At 44.3% G+C, this 21,358-nt stretch overlaps 1 protein-coding gene across 3 annotated transcripts in view; it reads right to left on the bottom strand.

The window, feature by feature from the left end:
* Positions 1-21,358, bottom strand: part of LOC113014588 (ubiquitin carboxyl-terminal hydrolase 29-like) — a 37,072-nt gene that overhangs the window by 12,123 nt on the left and 3,591 nt on the right. For all 3 annotated transcript variants that reach the window (XM_026156235.1, XM_026156233.1, XM_026156234.1), the window contains exons 2-4: positions 6,179-6,277; positions 6,039-6,087; positions 5,026-5,259 (exon numbers count right to left, since the gene is read on the bottom strand). The gene's annotated coding sequence lies outside the window, so the exon portion shown is untranslated. The remainder of the gene's footprint in view (positions 1-5,025; positions 5,260-6,038; positions 6,088-6,178; positions 6,278-21,358) is intronic.

Here is a 21,358-nt window from a genome sequence, read left to right as displayed (position 1 = left end):
ATTTCCATATCAATGTCGTCAGAGTCTGTAGAGTTTTTTGTTTGTGATTTCCCAACAATATCAATGATTTCCATTTCTTCCACCACCGTTAAGAACATTGAATGAGGATTGCGGTCAATGAGTCTAGTTTCTTTCTCTACAGAATCTGTTATATCAGGAATTGTTTCAGCCAAGTCTGGCCCAACACTTACAAAGAATTTATTGAACTCATTTACCACATCTCTCATATTAGTAATATTTCTATCATTATTTGCGAAATACGAAGGATAGTCTGCCTGCCCCGAGCCCTTTTTGATGATGGTATTTAATGTTTTCCAGATCCCTTTAATATTATTTTTATTCATAATCAGTAATTTTTCATAGTATTCCTTTTTACATGACCTTAAAATACTCGTTAATTTATTTTTATATTTCTTGTATTTATTTTCAGCTTCTGTACTTCTGTTCATTATAAATTCTCTGTATAAGGTATTTTTCTTCTTACATGCATTTTGCAATCCTCCCTCATCAGACTCTGTGCCTGACTCTGCACAGCTACTCAAAGACGCTGGGTTGGCTGATATTGACATTGAGGGCTGTGAAGTGTCAGATGGGTGGAAGAGGAAATTGGTGGGGCTTGTGTTGACTTACCAAGATGTGTTCTCTAGAGACAAACTGGACTGTGGTGAGGTGAAAGACTTTGTCCATCATATCCACCTCACTGACGACCACCCTTTCAGGCTTCCCTATCACAGAGTACCCCCGGCTCACTATCATAAGTTGCGAGAGGTGCTGTCAGACATGGAGATGAAAGGCATCATCAGTAAGTCCACCAGCAAATACGCCGCACCACTGGTAATGGTTTGGAAGAAGTCAGGTGACTTGAGGATATGCACTGACTTCCGCTGGCTCAATGCCAAAACCGTTAAGGATGCTCACCCACTGCCCCATCAGGCTGACTGCCTTGCTGCCCTTGGTGGGAATGCTTTCTTCAGCACCATGGACCTCACATCCAGGTTCTACAACATTCCCCTCCATGAGTCTGACAGATGGTACATGGCTTTCACTGCACCTCTTGGCCTGTATGAGTACAACAGACTTCCCCAGGGTCTATGCAACAGCCCAGCATCTTTTATGCGGATGATGCTCAGCATCTTTGGTGACTTGAACTTTTCCAGCCTCCTGTGTTATCTTGATGACCTGCTGGTGTTTGCGCCTTCAGAAGAGGAGGCCCTAAAATGTCTCGAGATTGTTTTCTCTCGCCTGAGGACTAGCAATCTGAAGCTGACGCAGAAAAAATGTCACTTTCTCAGACGCTATGTGAGGTTTTTGGGTCATGTCGTGGATGCTGGTGGTGTCTCGGTTGATCGGGATAAAGTGAGGGTTATCGCCAGTTTTCAGAAGACTGACCTTATGGATGGTGACGGTCGCACCCCTTTTCAGAGGAAAGTGAGATCCTTCCTTGGCATGGTGATGTTTTACCAGCATTTCATTCCAGGGTGCTCTCATATTGCAAAGCCACTCTTTGCTCTAACTGCCGGTCAGAAGAGGACTAAAGGCTGCCATGGGAGTCAGAAACCTGGAACCTTTCGTAAGCTCACCCCTCAAGACCGTACTTTGAGCTGCTAGAGCAAATCAGTGATGTGAAAGATGCCAGTGTCCAAGATGCCTTCCGTTTGACCTGTCAACCTCAATCGATACGCAGTGCTCCACCCTCTGCTGTGCTTGATGTGTCTCTGTCAACTGATGACATGCCTTCCCTCTGTGAGTGGGAGTCTGCTTCTCGCCAGCGTGCAACATCCCTCGCTGGTCACCTGACCTCCATTAGTCCACCTGACTGTGATGTCTTTCATGCGCTGTCCCATGCTGATCTCCTGTCTCATCAAACAGGGGATCTCCAGAGTAGCCCGCTATGTTGAGCGTAAGCGCAGACCCAACAGGTCCCCATTTGTCAGAGCACCAACATATGTTGCTGCTCCTGAAACAATGGGATTAGCTCACATTCCTCAATGGTGTCCTCTACAGAGTTGTGAGGGACCCACTGGCCAAACACAAGAGATTCCAGTTTGTGGTACCTGACTCCCTAAAACAAGTGGTGCTGTCTGGCATACACGACAATGCTGGTCATCAAGGTCAACCTCGCACACTCACACTCTCCTTGGCTTGTCAGCGTTTCTTCTGGTATGATATAGAGAAGGATGTGCGCGATCATGTGAGAAATTGCCGCAGGTGTGTTCTCAGCAAGACCCCAGAGCCAGCAGCTAGGGCCCCGTTAGAAAGCATTAAGACCTGTGCTCCACTGGAACCTGTGTGCATTGACTTCTGGTCAGCTGAGGACAGCAACAACAAGTCTGTGGATGTCCTTGTGATTACTGACCACTTCACAAAATTAGCACATGCATTCCACTGCCCGGATCAGACAGCTAAGAGAGTTGCTAAAAAGCTCTGGGATGGATTTTTCTGTGTGTATGGCTTCCCTCAGCGCATTCACTCTGACCAGGGAGCTAGTTTTGAGAGTGAGCTGCTTGCAGAGCTTCTGGTTTTGGGTGGTGTTGCCAAATCCCACACTTCACCATACCACCCCATGGGTAATGGTACCACAGAGAGATTTAATCGCACCCTTGGAAACATGTTACGGTCCCCCCCCCCCCCCCCCAGATGTAAGCAGAAATGGCCGCAGATGATACAGTCCATAGCGTTTGTGTATAACTGTACAGCACACGAGACCTCCGGCTTTGCGCCATTCTACCTGATGTTTGGGAGGGTCCCAAGGTTGCCAATTGACCTCATGTTTCGGGATGTCCTTCATGATGACACCATTTGTGACTATGATATCTATGTCAAGTCACTGATGGATGACCTGTGCTCTGCTATGCTCCAAGCCAAGGAGCACATCACGATGGAGCAGAGACACCAGTCTGACCAGTACAACAGAAAGGTGAAGGGTCTGCCTCTATCACTAGGGGACCAGGTGTTGTTGGCAAACAAGGGAGTCAGAGGAAAAAGGAAGCTCTCTGACAAATGGGGACCTGTTGTGTACACGGTAGTCGACTTGGATTCTGCTCTTCACATCTGCCGTATCAGAGACAAAGAAGGTCATGAGCGTGTGGTGCATCGCAACCTGCTCCTTCAAGTTAACTTTTTGCCCTTGGATACAACATTGAACGACGATCCTGCACATCCTGCTGTGAGCGTTGTCAGTGGCCCCCCTGAGTCTGACCTGGATGGGTCTGTGATATCTTTTGGGGACACAGGCGCGTACCTCCTGCCACCCGTACTGTGGATTCTGTCTCCAGCATTGGCGAGTGTGATGACCGCACACTATCATGGATCCATCAGCAATCCGCCGCTGACCCAGTCGAAGATGGCGTTCATGAGACCACTCCTATGATAGGTGCTCCTGATCTTGGTGGGCTGGCTGGTTAATGTTATAAGTGTGTAGTATGTGTGTATCATAAATGTGTTTTAGGTGCCCTAAATGCTAGCATGAATATATACTCCTTGCTAGCTTGGAAGTTGTGGTGGGTTGAGCTAACCCTCTTCCCTACTGTTTGTATTTGGTCGTAGAAGCTGGAGTGGGCAAATTATTTACTTGGAGGCCTTTCTTTCTTTTACCTTTTTTATCAGGTATGTTGGATTTCATGTTGTTGTTGTTTTTTATCTTATGTCAAATATGTTAAGGACTAGAAAAGCGCTATACAAATGCAGGCCATTTACACTCACTCTTTTAAATAGATGCAAGTAAAACACAGCAGAAAATAAATAAAATCAAAGACTCAACAATCCTGTTGCTCTATTTCTCTATTTGCTCTATTTCACCTGTATAGCAGGAGTGGGGCAGGCGGAGGTTTGCCCTGGTGCAGGTGTGTCGCAGCAGTCAATGGAAGGATCTGGGAGTTTCTCTGTGAATTTCACATTACCGTGGCAGCGTACTCAGTGCTTGCTCGGAAGTTTAGGGGAGGGGGGAGTTTCGCTGTAAAAAGAATGTTTTCTTCCCATGCAGTGAACAGCTAATGTTTTTGTCACTTTTTACAGAATCAAACTCAAAGTAAGGTCAGTACTTCCACGCTTTAACCCTTTAAAACCGGTCAGAGCGGGCACGCTCCGTTTTGCGCAACTACTTTTAAATCCCGGTAGCACTGCAGCCATGTAAGCTAGCAATAATTTTTTTTGCATATGAAACCGGAGGAGTTGTACTTACATCTTATGCCATCAGCTTGTCCTAGGTCACAGTTTCCTTCCACATATAGCTTTGCAGAAACTGCATAAAAAGCACTTGCAGCAACAAAAACATAATATTCCAGAAACACGCTTTGCCGATCCGATCAGCTGTTTGTAACACTTCCTAGTTACAATAGACGACAGCGTGAACTATCACATTACCTGCCCCGAAACCGGAAGTGGCGTCATTTTCGCGGAAATGTAGTTTTTTACCATCAGGGCCTCATGAGCATATACTGGTGTTTTTAAAAGTTATGTTTGACTTTATGACTTTCTGTGTCGTGTCTGGGATGCTTAGAACTCAAATTGCACTGCTGGAAATAATTTATTTAGATGCATATGCTGCTTTTTTGCAAATTAGGACTATAATATTTGTTTTCGTTGGTGTATTTCAAAAATAAAACTATGAAGACACTCAAAATAAATTTCCTGTGGTGGGAAACTATTTTATGCAACTTTTTTGTATTTACAGTTTTGAGGGATAAGCCTCTTAAATTTCTCTAACTAGAAATATATGTTAAAAAAACAAAAACGATTTTCAATTTTTTTGTAGTTTATTGCACTTTCTTGCATAACTAAAACCGATTTAGAGTGCTTTATTTAGCTGTATAAGGTAATAACTGAAAATATGAAATAAACACACATGTAAGCTAAGACTCTCTAAAAAAAACAGCATTGTTGTTCGGCTTTTCATTTCGCCATTTGTTCATTCACTTGAAGAGCAAGTAACATAATATAGGTCAAGTGATCAGTTTGATATCAATCTTTTGTGATACACCGTCATATTTACATTATTTGTCCAGTATGAAAAATTTGCTTTGGTACCTGGTCAAACTCAAGCTCTCTTCTCTCTGCCAGTGCACTTCTCCTACAGCAAACTCGCAGGCAGCAGCTTCTCTCCCCGCTTCTCACTCACATGTGTAAGTGTTCAGAGTTCATCTTTCCCAGCCAAGAACAAGATACCGTCCTCCAAGAGAAGTGGACTCAATGGCTGAGCAGTTGTCCAGCTTTGATCCAAGGTTGTCCCTGGTTAAAATTCTGCACCTGGAATTCAAATCCCTGAGGGAATCGTGGAGTTGTGTCAGCAGCAGGTGGAAACTGAACAGGCCTGATCCGTCTGAACACTGAACCTGAAGTCTCTGTGGCCACAGTCAGAGCTAGTTAAGTTCTCTCAAAAGGAAATGTGCTTCAGTGCTACCTTTATTACCTCTTTTTGCAGAGGAGACACTAAAGCATCCTTTATGAGAGGAAGTAATTACATTCCATAATTCATAGCGATGCATTATCAAACCATTAATGAAAACCATCGACAAAAGTGATTCACATCATATCAGTGTTGATTATCATTATTCCTGTTTTTCATTTCAGTGAAGTGCTGATATGCTTTCAATTTTGAACATCATGCTGATGGAATGAAATCGGATTTGTGTGTGACTTTGCATGAACAACAACATTTATAAACTCTCTGAATCCAAATTATAAGATCTATTACACGGATCAAAGTGTGTTTAGGGTCCGCTCCAGTTTACTTTGTATGATTAACATCTGCATTATCATATATTATTCACCACACTTCTTCTTTCTTCTTTATAAATTCTCATTCACATCAGAAAGTAGGCATTTTTTTTATTCAAACATTCCTTGATATTTAACTTTCACAATGTGTTAAAGCTTCAGTCTGTATCATACTGTGTGTGCTATGTGAAATATTTTAATCTAAACAAAAAAAAACTCTTTACAAAAAGTTTTCTCATATTTATTAAAAAGCATTATCACTCAGAGGCTGTGGAGAAAGAAATGTGAACACCTGGAACCCCGCGGGCACTGACACAGCTGACCTGAATGACTTGTCTGACTCCGCCCCCAACAGAACTTCTCCAAGTTACACTGAAAATGAATCACAGTGGACACTCAGGTGGCATGCTTTATTTTGAAAGGACTTGAGTGGTTCTTCCCTGAGGTGTCAGTTTATTTTTACCAGGACAGTGACTCTGCGTCTCTTCAAACGCCGACAAAGTCCAGGAAGTCGTCTGAAGATGTTTTCCTTGACAGCTGAGGCGATGTTTGAAGCATTTACCTGAGAGATGACACATATTAAAGGTGTCTTATTCTGCTTCATATTCCATGTTTTTTAATCAGAGACTCTGTTAGTGTATCTTGGCATGATTCACAGGACAAAGTAATGATTCTTTATCTTATTCTAGGACTTGGTGCAGCCCCTCAGTTCATACTCTGTCTAAATAACAAGTTTTAGCTCTGCCTCTTCAATCTAATCCAGTTATAAACCACATTTAAAAACTATAAAGTTCGCAAAAGTGCTGTACATAAATATAGGGAGGTCACACAATGAGAATATAATAAAAATACAAAATGTAAAAAAGTTGACACACCTACATAACAAACACCAACACATGACTGTAAATACAAGCAGAAACAATCAAATTAAGTATTCATCTTTCACACTGTGCTAAAAGAGTAAAACTAGAGACAATTTTTTTCCTGGTTGGTGAGCTTCAGATAGCCAGCAGAGGGGCAGCCAATTGGTGCTAAAACCAATTATGGAGACGACGTTGACCATAAAAGGAAATCTGTTACACATTGATTTCAGTGTGCAATTAAAGTAGAAAAGTGTTTGGATCAAATCTATTACTTATTGATTTCTTTATCTTATTTGAAACTGTGCTTAATCAGCGGTGGAAAGTAACAAAGTACAAATAGTTTTCTTGCTGTACTTGACTAAAATTCTTTCAGGTGTCTGTAATTTACTTGAGTATTATTTTTTCTGATAACTTTTTACCTTTTCTCTCTTCAGTTTAACACAAATATTTTAACTTTCTGCTTCTGACATTTTCTAAACAGGCTTTTATTTACTGTGTCAGGAGTAGTGTCGTGGATGAGAGAAGGAGGACCCAAACACTGGACTCACAGGCAGGTAGGTGAAGGTGGATGTTTATTGCCGATGGAGTGAACAAACAGTACAGAGGTAGGAAATGGCTGGCTGGCTGGCTGGCTGACTGACTGACTGACTGACTGACTGACTGACTGACTGACCGAATGAACGAACGAACGACTGACCGGTTGACGAACTGAACATACAGACGACATTAACATCAATGACACGACAGTGAACGAGTAGAAACAGAGGGCTTAAATACACAGACTGATGAGGATGATAATGAGAGACCGGTGAGTACACAGCTGAACATAATCTGGCTAATGACACAAGACGAGCAACACAGGAAAAGCAGGAAGTGAGCACATGGAAGTGGCAAAATAAACTGAACATGAACAAAACCGAAAACACTGGATCACCGACCCAGGAACCCTGACAGTACCCCCCCCCCCCCCCCCCCCTCCACAGGCTGGCACCCGACGGCTAAAAGAGAAAAAAAAACAACCCCAGAACAAAGTGGACTTGAACGGCCTCTAACAGCATTCAAGGTTCAAAAGAGGATAAAAGGGAATAACACTGGAAAATAATTTTAAAGTTACTATGAGCTCAAGAAATCACAGCAAGCACACAAGCTGTTTATTGTGAACTGTGTCTGTGAAGTTAGGATTTTTTTAATATTGTGAAACATCATCATAATAATGGATTGCATTTATATAGCGCTTTTCAAGACCCTCAAAGCGCTTTACAGTTCCACTATTCATTCACTCTCACATTCACACACTGGTGGAGGTAAGCTACAGTTGTAGCCACAGCTTTCAAACTTTTTGATTAAACTGTATTCTGCACACCTGGTAGCCACCTGGAAGCCACCTAAAGCTGGATTGTTAGACCATGTGGCACTAACAAGAATAAAGTACAGAGCCATGAAAGAGGCAGAAATGTTGTTACTGCACGGCGTCAACGCGTTAGCGTCGTCCAGTCCCGAGCCTTATCTCCTACAGTCTTAGAAACACAAAACTCAGCTTGTTATTTGGTGGTTTTGAAACTAAACTTAAACAGTCCTTTTTAGCTGGTACTGAAACTCAGCTCTCACAAAAAGAAATGGCAGTATGGTGTACATTTTAGGACATCCGTCAGGTCTCAGACAAAAAGCTGTCAAGTGTCAGGTCTCAGACAAAAACTCGTCAGGTGTCAGGTCTGAGGTGTCAGGTCTCAGATGTCAGGGCCTCAATTGTCAGGACTCAGGTGTCAGGTCTCAGGTGTCAGCTCTCAGTTGTCAGTTCTCAGGTCTCAGGTGTCAGAACACAAGCTATCAGACAGAGAGAAGCCTCCTTCAGGTGGCGCTGTTGTCAGGTCCCAGCCAATGACTGTAACAAACATGGACGACGTGACAGCGTCAGTAGTTCATACGATGCTGTTTTATGTTCAAGGGGTCTCCTTTCTCATACGTTTGATTCTAATTACATTACATAATGCTGTGAAATTGGGGTGTGATGTAATTGTAACAGCTTTGACTGGAAGCTGCAGTCACGCACAAACTTACGTATCTCTGTTCGGGAATGGGAGATAGAGCGGGGGTGCAGACAGGAGCTCCAGCGTTTACGTTACAAAACCATGACGACTGTTTTAATCTGACAGCCTGAGGTGTTCTTCAGTATACTGGACTACCCGACAGAAGGACCCGGCACCCCGCTGCACTTTTTCGGTAAGTTAAACGTGTTTGTAAGCTTATCCGTAACCACCGTTCTTAGCTAGGTCATCTGTGGTCATGAAGTCATTTGAGCGCCTAGTTCTCTCCCATCTCAAGACCCTCACGGCCCCCCTCCTGGACCCCCTGCAGTTTGCATATAGAGCCAACAGGTCTGTAGACGACGCCATCAACATGGCCCTACACTTCATCCTGCAGCATCTGGACTCCCCAGGAACCTACGCCAGGATCCTGTTTGTGGACTTCAGCTCTGCCTTCAACACCATCCTTCCAGACCATCTCCGAGGCAAGCTTTCCCAGATGAATGTGCCTGATCCCATCTGCCGGTGGATCACTGACTTCCTGACGGACAGGAAGCAGTATGTGAGGCTGGGAAAGAATGTCTCGGACTCCCGGACCATCAGCACCGGCTCCCCTCAGGGCTGTGTTCTTTCTCCTCTGCTCTTCTCCCTGTACACCAACTGCTGCACCTCCACCCACCAGTCTGTCAAGCTAATCAAGTTCGCAGATGACACCACCGTCATTGGGCTCATCTCTGACGGGGATGAGTCTGCCTACAGGAGAGAGGTTGAACGTCTGGTGTCTTGGTGCAGCCACAACAACCTGGTGCTGAATGCCCAGAAGACAGTGGAGATTATTGTGGACTTCAGGAAGCACACAGCCCCACTCCCCCCCATCATCCTGACTGACACCCCCATCACCTCTGTGGACTCATTCCGCTTCCTGGGTACCACATTCACCCAGGACCTGAAGTGGGAGCCCACCATCACCTCCGTCATCAAGAAAGCCCAGCAGAGGATGTACTTCCTGAGGCAGCTGAAGAAATTCAACCTGCCAACACGGACGATGATGCAATTCTACACTGCAATCATCGAGTCCATCCTCACCTCCTCCATCACCGTGTGGTACGCTGGAGCCACTATCAGGGACAAACAGAGACTGCAGCGTGTTGTGCGCTCTGCTGAGAAGGTGATTGGCTGCAGACTCCCATCTCTGCAGGACCTGTACACCTCCAGGACACTGCGGCGTGCAGCCCGGATCTCAGCTGACCCTTCTCACCCTGGACACAGTCTGTTTGACCTGCTCCCCTCAGGCAGGAGGCTCCGGTCCATTCGCACCAGAACCTCTCGCCACAAGAACAGTTTCTTCCCCTCTGCTGTTGGACACATGAACAATAACCACATGATTGTCCCCGCCACTAACACATGACCCTACGCTGTGTCACTGCATCATTTCATGTTTGGCACTGATCACCACCTGCACTCATGTATATATCTTTCTACGTAGCACTCATAATTCTTATTCTCATGTATATATCTCATGTATATCTCATGCACATATCTTTCTTTCTACATAGCACTTTAATTCTTATTGTCTGCACTGAAGCACCGCAGCAATTTCCTAATGTTGTAAACCTCAACATCTGGCAATAAACCCATTCTGATTCTGATTCTGATTCTGAGACCTAGCTATAGTGATGTTCGATTCGTGAACGAATCATTCAATACTCGATAATTACTTTACTGACTCGTGAATCATGATTCACAAGCGCAACTGACTCAATGACTCATCTCTGTTGCTGTTAGCAAACTAATTCCATTAGTAGAAATATATCTAGCTTATAATTAAAATTGTGGGGAGAAAAAACAACAGCCAGTTTCTTAACAAAAACATCTCTGCTCTGAACTGGAAGAAAAAACCCTGAGTAGAAGCTCACATCAAGACAATAGCTCCTCGGTTCACAGTAGCATCTCTCAGCAAACATGCTAACAGCACATTTGAGTTACCCCTCCCTTGCTGTGCTGAATCGTAGCATAAGCGAATCACTCAGGACTCACTCACCCCCTCCCTCCTGGCTCACAGCTCAAACGAGTTGAACGAATCACTGACTCACTCACCCCCTCCCTTCCTGTGCTGAATCGTAGCATAGACGAATCACTCACTCACCCCTCCCTCCTGGCTTACAGATTCTTCTTCTTCTTGGTTGGCAACCAGTGTTGCCAACTTAGCGACTTTGTCGCTATATTTAGCGAGTTTTCAGAGTGAAAGCGCGCATTGCTTTTACTCTCAACAAGCAGCAGGTGCTGTAACGCAGTCAGTTCTTCTTTTACTCTTTTACTCTGTGATGGCCAAACCTGTGGCCACACTCTAAAGTCGGTAACTTTTGTATTTTCATTCTTCATTTGAACATAGTAATATATTTTAGTTGCCAATAACTTTATTGATTGGTTTGGATACATTTGTTCTATTTGTAAGCGCGCACATTTAGTTTACTTATGTATTCATACTACTTCATTTCTTTGCTTTCTGACTAACTTTTGTCTTTTTATTTCTTACCTGCCATCATCCCTGGGAGTTGCTGGACAAAAGCTGGTAGCCAGGGTTTGAAACCATTAAATATGAAGGAAGATAATTGGACCACACCACCACTTCCTGCTGAAGGGGGTAATGTGTGTTTTGTTTACTTTAAAAACAAAGTATTTGTATTTAATTAAATATTTGAGTTTAGGGTTTAATGGGGTTTTTGATTTTCTTCTTTGGTGTTTAGTTTATTAATACTGCATCGTTTGTGATTTATGATTGTGTTTGTTTGCTACCCCTCATGTGTCACAATGGTCTGATCAGCCATTATATATACCCTTGTATGTCATTTCATGTTAGGTCAATTATGTATGTTTGTAGCAGTCATTTGGTTTGTTAAGTTTGCAGTCGTTGCCTGAGTTCAGTTTTGTTTCTTTGACCTCTTTTATGAGCTCAACATTTATTACTCTTGTGAATATAATTTTTGGGGGTTAAATAAATGGAAACTATATTTTTCTAATAATTCCTGGGACGACTCCTGTTTTTCAACTCGGTCCATCACATACTCTTATGCTGTTTTGTGGATCACAAGGTTTAAAACTACTTATAAACACACACACACAAAGTAACTCCACCAGAGTGCCTATTTCGGGTCACTTTTGCCGGTCCAAGCCCAGGTAAAGGAGCAGGGTTGGAATTGTGACATTAAAAAAAAAACAATAATTGCTAAAAGAAATTTAATTTGTAGTTCTAAATAAACTCTAAATGCATTTAGGACATTTTTTACTCACTTTATGTCTCTTCCACGATGTTATTTCTCTCTCCAACAACATAGGTTACAATTAGATTAGCATGACCAATTATGCAAATTAGGCGATGACGTCATTTAGCAACTTCTAGCGACTTTTAGGACAACCAATAGCGATTTTCCTTACTGAGGAGTTGGCAACACTGTTGGCAACCAATGTTAAGGCGCATTACCGCCCCCTGGCTCACAGCTCAGTGCACATTTAGATGAGAAAATATATATTTGACACATTTAAGGAAAATATTAATAAAATAAAATAAAAAATAAATAAATGTTCCCTTTAGAATTTTTTTTGCTCTATAAAATAGTTGTTTTCTTTTACAATCATTCATCTTAGCAGTAGGATTTACATTAAAAGAGAAACAAACAAGTTTGAGTGAAAATATACATTTTTGCACTCTCTGGTTAACTGACTCAGTGACTCAAATGACTCAAGAAATCTGATTCACTTTGGTGAGTGACTCATTAAAACTCGATTCAGTAAAAAGAATCGAATTTACCATCACTACCTAGCTAAGATGAGCACTCTGCTGTCAGGGAAACTTGTTTTGTAAAGTCCGTTTAGCTCTTTTAGACTCAGGGGGTGAACAGAATTTGATTGACAGCGGTCTGGTACGTCTTCTCGGTATTAAAATGCGACTTCTAGAGGTCCCTGTTTCGGTTTTTGCCCTCAATGGTCAGGCTTTGCCCTCAGTCACCCATGAAACGGAACCTGTCTCATCAATTCTCTCGGGCAATCATCGCAAATTTCTCAGTTTTTTTGTTTTCGCGTCCCCTGATTCCCCTGTAGTCTTGGGCTATCCTTGGTTCGAGCGCCACAATCCCCATATCAACTGGGCCACCCGTCGTATAGAGAGTTGGAGTAGCCACTGTTTGTCACACTGTCTGCGGTCTGCTTTACCTCCCTCTGCGGCCGGTGCTCCCGAATCGACACAAAAAGATTTGGACCTGTCGTCTGTGCTGGAGGTCTATCATGATCTGAGGTCAGTTTTCAAACGTCGCGCTCTGTCTCTGCCTCCCCACCGGCCATATGACTGTTCTATTGAATTGTTGCCTGGAGCTTTGCTGCCTACTAATCGGCTGTACAACCTCTTCAGGCCGGAGAGGGCTGCCATGGAAGCCTATATTACGGAGTCTCTGGAGGCAGGCTTGATTCGGTCGTTCTCTTCACCCGTGGCTGCAGGGTTCTTTTTTGTAGGGAAAAAGGATGGATCTCTCAGACCTTATGTTGACTATTGTGGACTTATTTCCATCACTGTGAGGAATAAATATCCCCTTCCACTGCTTTCTTCCACCTTTGTTCCGTTACAGGAAGCGGTTGTCTTCACTAATTTGGACCTACGTAATGCGTATCACTTGGTATGCATACGTCAGTGGGATGAGTGGAAGACGTTCAACACTCTGCTGGGACATTATGAGTATATGGTAATGCCATTTGGACTGACTCTGATCAATGATGTGTTGCGGGACTTTTTGAACCATTTTGTCTTTGTCTATCTGGATGACATTCTCATTTTTTCCCGATCACTGGATGACCACGTACAGCAGGTGCGCTGTGTATTACAGTGGCTTCTGGAAAATAAACTGTTAGTGAAAGCTGAGAAATGTGTCTTCAAATGCGGGGTCAGTGTCCTTTTTGGGTTACGTACTGGAAAAGGGACAGCTCAGAGCCGACCCCTGTAAGCTTGAAGCCATTGTGAGTTGGCCGACCCCTTCCACACAATAGCAATTGCAGAGGTTTCTGGGATTCGCTAATTTTTATCGGCGGTTCATTAAGAATTTCAGTCGAGTTGTGCTTCCGCTTACTAGTTTGACATCTCCTGCTCGTGTTTTTCAGTGGACGGCGGAAGCCGAACGGGCTTTTTCACGGCTTAAGGAGCTGTTTTGCTCCGCTCCCGTCCTCGCCCACCCCGACGTGTTCAGACAGTTTGATGTTAAGGTTGATGCTTCCGATACCGGCGTGGGAGCCGTGCTGTCTCAGATTTCGCCGGACGATGGGCATCTCCACCTGGGCGCTTTTTTTTTGTTTTTTGGTTTTTTGCCTGTTCCGCTTGGATCTTTAGCCATCAGAATTGTTGTCTGAAGGCCAAGAAAGATGCCAATCGGCTTTACTTTACCAATTGGATCATCATGGCCTTGCCATATTGGTCCATTTGATTGACCTCATAATTATGTATGTCCGCCATGTCCGCGCGCATCCTGCATTGGCTGCACACTGTGCGCTTTGCCTGTCATCCCGGCATTTATCGTATGGTGTCTTTGTCGAAACGGTCCTTTTCGTGGCCTTCGTTGGAGAGGGATGCGCGCGAGTATGTTGTGGCTTGCGAAGTTTGTGCGCGTTCTAAAAGCCGTCACCAGGCGCCTTCTGGGCTTTTGCATCCCCTGCCCGTCCCCAGTCACCCGTGGTCGCACATCGCTGTGGACTTCGTCACAGGGCTGCCGCGTTCCTCTGGTCACTCGGTCGTCCTTACCATTGTGGATAGATTCTCCAAGGCTGCCCATTTTGTTCCCTTGCCTAAACTCCCTTCCGCCCTTGAGACTGCTCGCTTACTCGGTGTTCATGTTTTTCGGTTGCATGGGATTCCCCAGGACATTGTGTCTGACAGGGGACCTCAGTTTGTGTCACGTGTGTGGAAGGGGTTTTGTGCTGCCTTGGAGGTGGGGGCGAGCCTCTCCTCGGGCTATCACCCACAGTCTAATCGACAAACTTAAAGGACGAACCAACAACTGGAATCCGCGCTCCGTTGTGTGGTTTTGGCTAATCCTGCTTCCTGGAGCTCTCATCTCTCCTGGATAGAATATGCGCATAACTCTCTCACCTGTTCTGTACTTGGTGGCGCTGTCACTTGGTGTTCGCTCGCTCTGTGGTAGAGTATCACTTCCTGTTCCTGCTCAAACACAGTGGTGTTTCTGAGTAGCTTATTTGCTTAGCGATTTAATTAACAACTTTTAAATACATTCTTCTTTCATAGTATAATCTTCACGTGCTTCCTCCGAAGCACACTTTCTGTGTACTCACTACCTAATTTATAGCCAAAGTATTCACTCACTGTCTCTGTACTGTCTCGCTAGCCTAGCTTAGCTCGTAGCCGACTCGTTAGCACCATGGCTACTTCACCTGTCCCTCCTGCACTTTCTTGCTCATTGTGTCAGATGTTTAGTTACTCCTCGGCCTCCTTTAGCAGTAATGATATCTGTAACAAATGTAGCATATTTGCAGCTCTGGAGGCCAGGATTACTGAATTGGAGACTCGGCTTCGCACCCTTCATTCACCCGCAGCTAGCCAGGCCCCTGTAGCTGGTGCAGCCGAAAATAGCGTAGGCCCCGCTAGCTGTTCCCCGGCAGGTCCCAAGCAGCTGGGGAATCAGGGCGGCTGGGTCACGGTGAGGAGGAAGCATAGTCCTAAACAGAAGCCCCAGGTACACCACCAACCCGTTCATGTGTCTAACCGTTTTTCCCCACTCGGCGACACACCCGCCGGGGGTCAAACTCTGGTAATTGGCGATTCTGTTCTCAGACATGTGAAGCTAGAGACACCGGCAACCATAGTCAATTGTCTTCCAGGGGCCAGAGCAGGCGACATTGAAGGAAATTTAAAACTGCTGGCTAAGGGTAAACGTAAATTCAGTAAAATCATAATTCACGTCGGCAGTAATGACACCCGGTTACGCCAATCGGAGGTCACTAAAATCAATATTGAATCGGTGTGCAACTTTGCCAAAACAATGTCGGACTCTGTAGTTTTCTCTGGTCCCCTCCCCAATCAGACCAGGAGTGACATGTTTAGCCGCATGTTCTCCTTAAATTGCTGGCTGTCTGAGTGGTGTCCCAGAAACGATGTGGGCTTCATAGATAATTGGCAAACCTTCTGGAGGAAACCTGGTCTTGTTAGGAGAGACGGCATCCATCCCACTTTGGATGGAGCAGCTCTCATTTCTAGAAATATGGACAAATTTATTAAACCCCCCAAAATATGACTATCCAGAGTTGGGACCAGGAAGCAGAGTTGCAGTCTTACATGCTTCTCTGCAGCTTCTCTCCTCCTGCTACCCCCCCAAAAACCCATCTCCATAGAGACTGTGTCAGCTCCCAAACAGACAAAAAACAAACTAAAAACCAGCAACAAACAACTTAAACATAAACAATCACAAAGAAAGAACAATACAGTATCCACATCTGAACCAAAGAGTAAAACAGTGAAATGTGGATTATTAAATATTAGGTCTCTCTCCTCCAAGTCTCTGTTAGTACATGACTTAATAATTGATCAACAAATTGATTTACTCTGCCTTACAGAAACCTGGTTGCAGCAGGATGATTATGTTAGTTTAAATGAATCAACACCCCCGAGCCATTCTAACTACCAGAAATCTCGAAGCACAGGCCGAGGGGGCGGTGTGGCAGCAATTTTTCACACCAGCCTATTAATTAATGAAAGACCAAGACAGACTTTTAATTCATTTGAAAGCCTGATGCTTAACATTGTCCACCCCAGCTGTGAAACTCAGAAACCAGTCTTACTTGTTATCATCTATCGTCCACCTGGGCCTTACACAGAGTTTCTGTCTGATTTCTCAGACTTTATATCTAATTTAGTTCTGAGCTCAGATAAAATAATTATTGTGGGTGATTTTAACATCCATGTAGATGCTAAAAATGACAGCCTCAACATGGCATTTAATCTGTTATTAGACTCAATTGGTTTCTCTCAAAATGTAAAAGAACCCACCCACCACTTTAATCACACTCTAGATCTTGTTTTAACATATGGCATCGAACCTGAACATTTAACAGTGTTTCCTGAAAACCCTCTCCTGTCTGATCATTTCCTGATAACATTTACTTTTACAATAATTGATTACACAGCGGTGAAGAGTAGACTTTATCAAAGTAGATGTCTTTCTGAAAGCACTGTAACTAAGTTTAAGAATATAATCCACCCACTGTTATCATCTCCAATGCCCTGTACCAACACAGAGCAAAGCAGCTATCTGAACGCTACCCCAACAGAGGTCGATTATCTTGTTAATAATTTCACCTCCTCACTACGTACGACTCTGGATACTGTAGCTCCTGTGAAAACTAAGGTCTCTAATCAGAAGTACCTGACTCCGTGGTATAATTCTGAAACACGTACCCTAAAGCAGATGACTCGTAATCTGGAGAGGAAATGGCGTGTCACAAATCTAGAGGATCATCATTTAGCCTGGAGAAATAGTTTGCTGCTTTATAAGAAAGCCCTCCGCAAAGCCAGAACATCTTACTATTCATCACTGATTGAAGAAAATAAGAACAACCCTAGGTTTCTCTTCAGCACTGTAGCCAGGCTGACAAAAAGTCAGAGCTCTTTTGAGCCAACCATCCCTTTAACGTTAACTAGTAATGACTTCATGAACTTCTTCACAAATAAAATTTTTATCATTAGAGAAAAAATTACCAATAATCATCCCACAGATGTAATATTATCTACAGCTACTCTTAGTACCATTGATATTAAGTTAGACTCTTTTTCTCCAATTGATCTTTCTGAGTTAACTTCAATAATTACTTCCTCCAAACCATCAACGTGTCTTTTAGACCCCATTCCTACAAAACTGCTCAAAGAAGTCCTGCCATTAATTAATTCTTCGATCTTAAATATGATCAACCTATCTCTAATAATCGGCTATGTACCACAGGCCTTCAAGCTGGCTGTAGTTAAACCTTTACTCAAAAAGCCATCTCTAGACCCAGCAGTCTTAGCTAATTATAGGCCAATCTCCAACCTTCCTTTCATATCAAAAATCCTTGAAAGAGTAGTTGTCAAACAGCTAACAGATCATCTGCAGAGGAATGGTTTATTTGAAGAGTTTCAGTCAGGTTTCAGAGCTCAGCACAGCACAGAAACAGCTTTAGTGAAGGTTACAAATGATCTTCTTATGGCCTCTGACAGTGGACTCATCTCTGTGCTTGTCCTGCTAGACCTCAGTGCAGCGTTCGATACTGTTGATCATAATATCCTATTAGAGCGATTAGAACATGCTGTAGGTATTACAAGTACTGCGCTGCAGTGGTTTGTATCATATCTATCTAATAGACTCCAATTCGTGCATGTAAATGGAGAGTCCTCTTCACACACTGAGGTTAATTATGGAGTTCCACAGGGTTCAGTGCTAGGACCAATTCTGTTTACATTATACATGCTTCCCTTAGGCAGTATCATTAGAAGACATAGCATACATTTTCACTGCTATGCAGATGACACCCAGCTCTATCTGTCCATGAAGCCAGATAACACACACCAATTAGTTAAACTGCAGGAATGTCTTAAAGACATAAAGACCTGGATGGCCGCTAACTTTCTGCTTCTTAATTCAGATAAAACTGAGGTTATTGTACTCGGCCCTGAAAATCTTAGAAATATGGTATCTAATCAGATTCTTACTCTGGATGGCATTACCTTGGCCTCCAGTAACGCGGTGAGGAACCTTGGAGTCATTTTTGACCAGGACATGTCCTTCAACGCACATATTAAACAAATATGTAAGACTGCTTTCTTCCATTTGCGCAACATCTCTAAAATTAGAAATATCCTGTCTCAGAGTGACGCTGAAAAACTAGTTCATGCATTTATTACTTCCAGGCTGGACTACTGTAATTCATTATTATCAGGATGTCCAAAAAACTCACTGAAAAGCCTTCAGCTAATCCAAAATGCTGCAGCAAGAGTCCTGACAGGGACTAGAAAGAGAGAGCATATTTCTCCTGTTTTGGCTTCCCTTCATTGGCTTCCTGTTAAATCCAGAATTGAATTCAAAATCCTGCTCCTCACATACAAGGTCTTAAATAATCAGGCCCCATCTTATCTTAATGACCTTGTAGTACCATATCACCCTATTAGAGCGCTCCGCTCTCGCTCTGCAGGCCTACTTGTTGTTCCTAGAGTATTTAAAAGTAGAATGGGAGGGAGAGCCTTCAGTTTTCAGGCCCCTCTTCTGTGGAACCAGCTTCCAGTTTGGATTCGGGAGACAGACACTATCTCTACTTTTAAGATTAGGCTTAAAACTTTCCTTTTTTCTAAAGCATATAGTTAGGGCTGGACCAGGTGACCCTGAATCCTCCCTTTGTTATGCTGCAATAGATGTAGGCTGCCGGGGGATTCCCATGATGCATTGAGTTTTTCCTTTCCAGTCACCTTTCTCACTCACTATGTATTAATAGACCTCTCTGCATTGAATCATATCTGTTATTAACCTCTGTCTCTCTTCCACAGCATGTCTTTATCCTGTCTTCCTTCTCTCACCCCAACCGGTCGCAGCAGATGGCCGCCCCTCCCTGAGCCTGGTTCTGCCGGAGGTTTCTTCCTGTTAAAAGGGAGTTTTTCCTTCCCACTGTCGCCAAAGTGCTTGCTCATAGGGGGTCATATGATTGTTGGGTTTTTCTCTGTATCTATGAAGCGCCTTGAGGCGACTTTTGTTGTGATTTGGCGCTATATAAATAAAATTGAATTGAATTGAATTGAATTGTTCTGTCCCCAGTTTCTCTCCGTTTGAGGTTTGTTTGGGTTATCAGCACCCACTGTTTCCTTCTAAGGAGGCGGAGGTTGTGGTCCCAGTGGTGCAGGACCACCTGCGCCGCAGCAGGAGGATTTGGCGTCAGACCAAGGCGGTGTTGCTTTAGACTGTGACACGAGCTCACTGTACGGTGGATCGGAGGAGATCCCCTGCTCCTCTATAATCCATGGGACAGAAGGTGTGGCTGTCGTCTGCAACTGTTCCTTTGAAATGTATGTCTAGAAAGCTGGTGCCCCGTTTTCTGGGTCCTTTCACTATTCAATGCTTCATTAATCCTGTATGTGTCAGACTGCAACTGCCCGCTTCCATGAGGATTCATCCTACTTTCCATGTTTCCCAGCTCAAACCTGTTTCTCGCAGCCTGTTGTGCCCCCCGTCCGATCCCCCCCCCCCCCCCCCCCCCGCCCGCCGGAGTAGTGGATGGCATTTCTATCTATTCAGTCCGGCAGCTACTGGACATGCGCCGCTGGGGCCAGGGCTTTCAGTTTTTGGTGGACTGGGAGGGGTACGGGCCTGAGGATCAGTACTAGATTCCGAGTTCGTTTATTGAGGACCCTGATCTCATTGCTGACTTTTACAAGAGACATCCTGGTAAGCCCTTCCGGGGGCCGCCCGTTGAGGGGGGGGGGGGACTATTAGGAGTTGGTAGGGTTTCTCTGGTGTGGTGTCATGGGTTTGCTTCCTTTTTCAGCACAGGTAGGTGGGACGGTGTCTCACAGGATGCTGTCACACCGGTGGTACATCAGACGTCATTTGATGGAGCGTTATTTAGGAGCAGCGCGACAGACATCTGGTGTCGGAGTATTGTTGCCTCCCTGAGTGGTAACGTGTTTGTTAATCTCTGCGGTGTGCACTACAGCCAACCCATGTTTTGGATTTTGTCTGCTTACCTGTTGTCCTGTATCCTTAGCCGGATCCATCACCCGCTTGCCTGTCAGCTGCTGGTAAAGCCGTATTTCCGGGATCACTTCAAACATCAATCGCATCTTTACCTTCGCATCCTGGAGATTCTCGCCCAAACCTGTACTGCCAGTGTGAGAAGTGAGCTCTCCAACTCTCCCCATGTTTATTGCCGCTTTTTACTGATTGTTTGGTATCTCCAAACCGTCCAAAGACATGCAGCTTGTGGGGATAGGTTAATTGGACAATCCAAATTGCCACTAGGTGTGAATGTGCGAGTGAATGTGAGTGTGAATGGTTGTCTGTCCCTATGTGTTAGCCCTGCGACAGACTGGCGACCTGTCCAGGGTGTACCCCGCCTTTCGCCCTATGACAGCTGGGATAGGCTCCAGCGCCCCCCGCGACCCTGAAAAGGATCAGCGGAAGCGAATGGATGGATGGATGGATGTTTGGTATCTTCCCCTAAAATTTCGTTTTCCTTTTTCTCGTAGATCAACCCTGTGTGTGCCGATTATACCTTTCCCTCCGAGTGCGTGTCAGCCCCCTTTCCTGGTTTCCCTCCGTTTATTTATCACTGTACATAATCTCCCACCCTGTGTAAATAATCCAGACACTGTAAATAAAGAGAACTTTCTGCATTCCCTGCGTTTGTTCTGCCATAGAGTCCATTCGTTCAGCCTAACAGACAAGCCCTGGGAATCTTTAAGAGAGAATGTGCAACTAACTTTCTTATGTATGTCTAATTGTGTGAAGTTGACACATGGCAAGGGCCATGTGGCAAACGAGGATTTTCTGGGGAGGCTTAAATTACAGGTGGAAAAAGGTAAAGTGATGGAAGAAGAAAATGAGATGCAGATGCAGACTGAGGCTATGAGAGAGGCGACAAGAGGATCAGTGAGGGGTGGAGACCACCTCCAGCTGACGACCCGCAGAGAGCTGTACCACTGGGCTTCCTAGAGAGCATCAACAGGAGATGGTGGACAACAGAATGGTT

The sequence above is a fragment of the Astatotilapia calliptera genome, chromosome 22 (genome assembly GCF_900246225.1).
Source record: "Astatotilapia calliptera chromosome 22, fAstCal1.2, whole genome shotgun sequence".
NCBI lineage: Eukaryota > Metazoa > Chordata > Actinopteri > Cichliformes > Cichlidae > Astatotilapia > Astatotilapia calliptera.
This window is presented reverse-complemented; position numbering and strand designations above follow the sequence as displayed.